Consider the following 5,449-nt stretch of genomic DNA (forward strand, 5'->3'; position numbering starts at 1 on the left):
ATATGGATACTAAGATCTTTAGCAAGCCAAAAAGGTAAAGCATCGGGATGGCTTGCTAAGAAAGTGACATGGAGTACCACGAGGGTGGGTGTGTGTTGAAAGGGTTGTCTAGTTATAAATAAAGGGCGTTTTGAGGGCAACTTTATCTTAAATGTAGATGTAGCAAGGACGCAGCCTTATGTTTTTTTTTTTGCTTTTTTTGGAGAAGAATTTATGCAAAAGGGAAAGAATAAGTATGTATGAGAATGGTCTCACAAAAGGAGGAGCCTACTTTCTAACGTTTGTTACATCAGTGAGGATTTTTAACATCGTATCATCAAACTGCTACATATAGTAGTTCTTTTGCACTTGTTGATGCACTTTATGTACTAGGGATAAAAGAAACATTTTGTGTATATGTGCATTTACAAGACTTGGTCTTGTTGTGTGAAGGGGTGAAAAGTCAAGCATCTGGAAGGATGTAGCCAAAAGTGAGGGCCTACAAGCAAGTGTAGCATGTTTAAAAGTGCTATTAATCGCAATTAATATCTTTTGGCTTGAAAGTGCAAAATTCTTACTCAATGACCATACCACAACTTAGAACATAGTGCAAGTATGCACCGGTTCAAGTTTGAAGCCATTTTTGTTGGAATTAGGGTTGAAAGAAAACACACACAGCTTGGAGAACACGAAGGAAGTTCAAGGCACACAACAGAGAGTGTATTGCTTAGTGAGCAATGGAAAGATGGATAGCCCTAGAATGATGGACGTATATACAATGCACTGGGGAAAAAACCTCCTAGTGAGGGAAAAAATGCCGCGACAGTCCTAAGTGTGTTCACACACATCACTACCACATGTATATGGTAACAATCCCCCTTGGGAGTGATGCGATGAACGAGAGCTGGAACATGGAATAAAGGGAAGTGCCATGCCTTGAGGACATGATCAGTCCACAAAGGGGAGTAAGCCTAAAGCTTTGTGGAAAGCTTCAAACTTCTCAAGAGACAATGCCTTTGTGAAAGGATCTGCAAGGTTGTCCTACATTGGCACATAAGCCAAGCTGATCTCTCCTGCTTTGTGTGAGCATGAAAAACTGGGTTCCTCGCAACTGCCAATGTGCTCTGACTGTCAGTGTAGATAGTATTGGCAGTGTCGTGTCCAACACCCAAGTCAGCCATAAGGCGTATGAGCCATACACACTCAACTGTAACTGTGAAGACTGCCCTGTGCTCAGCCTCACAACTAGAAGTTGCCACAGTAGGTTGCTTCTTGCTCAACCATGATAGACATGAACTGCCAAGCATGAAACAAAAACCACTTGTGGACACTCGTGTGTCAAAACAACCAACCCAATTTGAGTCCGAAAAAGCATGTAAGTCTCGCGGTAGTGATCCCCCCTTGGGATAAAACAAGCCAAGACGTAAAGTTCCACTCAAGTAGTGGAAAATCATCTTGACATCTTGCCAATGCTTAGACCCTGGGCTATGCATAAATCTGATGACATGTGGGACTGTAAACTGAATATTCAGCCTCATGTTGCATACATAAATGAGGCATCCAACATCAATTTGGTAAAGAGTGACATGTACAAGATCACCACCATCATGAAGACTCAATTTCAAACCTATTTCCATGGGAGTGGTGATAGGTTTGCAATCCTCAAGTCCAAACTTATAAAGCAATGTCTCTATGTAACTTTTCTGACACAAGGCAATACCACCATCACACTGTTTAAACTCTATACCCAAGTAATGATGCAATAGCCCCAAATATTTCATATTGAAAGTAACATTCAAATTAGCCTTAAATTTAGCAATATGTATCTCATTTGGTCCACTGATCAACAAATCATCCACATCCACTGATCAACAAATCATCCGCATAAGGAACCACAATGAGAAATACATCACCCTAAGGCTTTACATAGAATGTGCTTTCTGTTGGACTATTACGAAAGCCTTGGACCAAATGAGTGTCAGTTTTCTCATACCACGCACGAGGAGATTGCTTCAACCCATACAAAGATTTCTTACATCTGCACACGTTATCCTCTTGTCCTTTCTTGACAAAACCGCGAGGCTGCGTTACATAAACTTCCTCAAATATGTCACCATTCAAGAAAGAAGTACCAATGTCTGATAGATATACATCCCAACCAAAATGAGCTGCCAATGCACATAGCAAATGCACACTAGTCATACGACAAGTGGGAGAGAAAGTCTCTTCATAATCTATGCCTTTTTGATGTGCATAACCCTTTGCAACAAGTCGAGCCTTATAGCGATCAATCTCACCATCCAGCCTGTTTCAAGTTGTAAACCCACTTTGTACCAATGGTCTTTTTAGCAGGAGGCAACTCACATAAAGTCCATGTGTCATTTTCTATAAGTGCATCATATTCTGATTGCATGGCAGCCATCCAATTTTTTGAATGTTGTGCTTCATCAAAAGATAGAGGTTCCTCAACATCATGTAAGCTAAACACAACCAAAGCATAAAAATCTGATACATAAGATGCATGTTGAGAACCTGAACGAGTACGACTAGACAAAGGTGCATCCAATTTACTATCACACAAAGTATGCACCAGCCATTTATGCATACCTCTAGCCTGCTCATTCTTAGCCCTTTCCTCATCAAGTACATCTGCATCATTAATAGGCTGATCTGTAACATTTTCAGAAACCCCCATAGGTTGTACATTTGTCTCATTGGAATTTACATTCGAACTTCCACCATTCAAAAGAGGTAACAAAGTGTCACAAATGTCCCGTGAGCTTACATTATTGTCTCTAGTACATGACAACAAGGGACGAACATAATTTTCCACAAAAACAACATCCGAGACCAAGATACACCTTGTTTGCGGATGATACAACCTGTACCCTTTGCTTTCAACACTATAACCAAGAAAAATACATTTGATGCCTTATCATCCAATTTCCCGCACTGCGTTTGTGGCACCAAAGCTTATGCCAAACAACCAAAAACACACATCTTCTCAACAGAAGGCTTTACATCATGCCATGGTTCATATGGAGTCATAGACTGCAAAGCTTTCATAGGAGACGTGTTTAGTACACAAGTGGCACACATGATGGCCTGAAGCCAAAACGAATGTGGTAAAGCTTGACTCTTGACCATACATCGTTCCATTTCTGTAAGTGACCTATTTTTCCTCTCAGCAAGACCATTTTGCTGAGGTATATAAGGCAGTATACATTGGTGTTTTATCGCACGACTAGCCAAAAATGCACGAATGTGGTAAAGCTTGACTCTTGACCATACATCGTTCCATTTCCGTAAGTGACCTATTTTTCCTCTCAGCAAGACCATTTTGCTGAGGTATATAAGGCAGTATACATTGGTGTTTTATCGCACGACTAACCAAAAATGCATTAAATTCATGAGATATATACTTCCCCCCTCGATCAGAATGGAGGGTGCCCATAGTACATTTCGAGACTTTTTTAGCCATAGCCAAAAATTGTTTGAAGCACATAAATACTTCGAACTTTGCGTTAAGTGGATACACCCATGCATGCATGAAGTAATCATCAATGAAAGTCACAAAGTAAAGATAATTGCCCAAGAAGGGGGGTTTTGCATGGGACCACAAACATCACTATGCACAAGTTGCAACCTGCATGTGGCCCTAACTGAACCATCCTTTGGAAAATTAGAACGCTGCATCTTACCCAAAATACAGCCTTCACAAACATGTTTGACAGGTGCTTCAAGAAGTGGCAAAGAAGCAACCATATCAGATTTCTGTAAACGCAATAAACTGGCAAAATTCAGATGTCCAAAACGTGCATGCCAAAGTTTTGCAATATTTGCGAGTTTCCATTTTCGAGCTTTTGTAATTTGAAATGTTTTTTAATGAGCTTTTCAACACTCGCATTACACCAAGGATATCTTAAAATATTATTGTGGCATGAGAAGAGTCTACACAGAAATTTGCATTCCTTCAATTACCAGGCAATTAAATGTGACATGCATGCATGTTGATGCTTGAGGGAATGTAAGCTTAAGCACTCTCTTGTTAGGCTGAAATGTAACTATAAAAAAAGAACCATTGGTAATTATTTTTGAGTGAATATCTAGCTCTAAAGAATACCAAACAACACATGTAGTGTCAAAGGAACCTACCAAGTCAACTATAGTAGCTTCAAAACCAAACTAGATTCCTAGTGGTAGTGTGACATGCATATCATACTACATAGTAAACCCCCAATTACATAATCCAGTCACACGATTACCAAAATGCCATGTCCATGTCATGTGGCCACATTATACACAAAACACACAAATCAAAATACGATGTCTAGAGAATACTAATTTTACTTTTTAATCCCTTAAATTCTCTTATGGGGTACCCTAATGGAAGTATTGATGGGTCCTCCTTGAAATTTGCTACATATTTTTAATAGTGTTGAATATGATTGATCAATTTTTATGGCTATTGGCACATTAAATATGTCTACCTAGCTATTATTTTCATGTACTCTATCAAACACAACAACTGATCACCTCTAATGACTTCCCATTAACTTGCTTTCCTTGGTATTTTCTCCCTTGTTTCACAACTCAATAAAAAACCACCCTTAGTCATATAGGTTTGCACTTTGAACCTAGTAATTAGAGCACCATCCATCCAATGGTATGATGATGAGGATGCCATCATAGCTCCACCCGTTATGCCATAGATTGCCCTCATAGCCCCCCCCCCCCCCCCCCCCCCCCCCCCCCCTTTTTATGCAATCTAGGAGATTGCTACTCGCGACATACTCTTTTGATTGATTAGAGTAATAAAATTGTCTCAACATAATCTCTTGATTGATTAGAGTAATAAAACTGTAAGCATATGCAAAAAGAAAGGGAGGGGGACAGAAGCCCCCCATCGTTTGTGCACGCGGATGATGAGGGGGCTCCAGTCCCCCCCGCCCTTTTCTTTTGCTAGGCTTACGTTTTTATTACTCCACCCCCGCCCCCTTTTTCTCCATCGCAGGTATGGAGATGGTGTCTCTTTGAATGCCGGTTGCGTCTTCAATTTAGATTACCATCATAGCCCCACCCATTAGCAGAACTCAAGCAAGTGGAAAGGTAAGTTCAAAAGTCCTTTTGTCAGTAATTCCCAGCCCGCCAAACTCGCTATATTGGGCCCGAGATGAAGCAGGACATTGCAAACGGGCATGAAGCAATTGCAGCCTCTATCTCCAGCTTCTCACGTGGATGCTAGTAGACAAATTCTACACCAGCAAGCATCAATGATAGTGTTCGTAGGTCGAGGGCTCCTCTGTCCTCATGTCAAGAAGACAACCCGCCAAACCATCAACGCGAGAGAGAGAGAGAGAGAGAGAGAGAGAGAGAGAGAGAGAGAGAGAGAGAGAGAGAGAGAGAGAGAGAGAGAGAGAGAGGCTTCATCAATGATTTGCGTATGCAATCAAATGGTGTTATGTAGAGT

Source organism: Adiantum capillus-veneris, chromosome 15 (assembly GCF_014529385.1).
Source record: "Adiantum capillus-veneris isolate H3 chromosome 15, ASM1452938v2, whole genome shotgun sequence".
NCBI lineage: Eukaryota > Viridiplantae > Streptophyta > Polypodiopsida > Polypodiales > Pteridaceae > Adiantum > Adiantum capillus-veneris.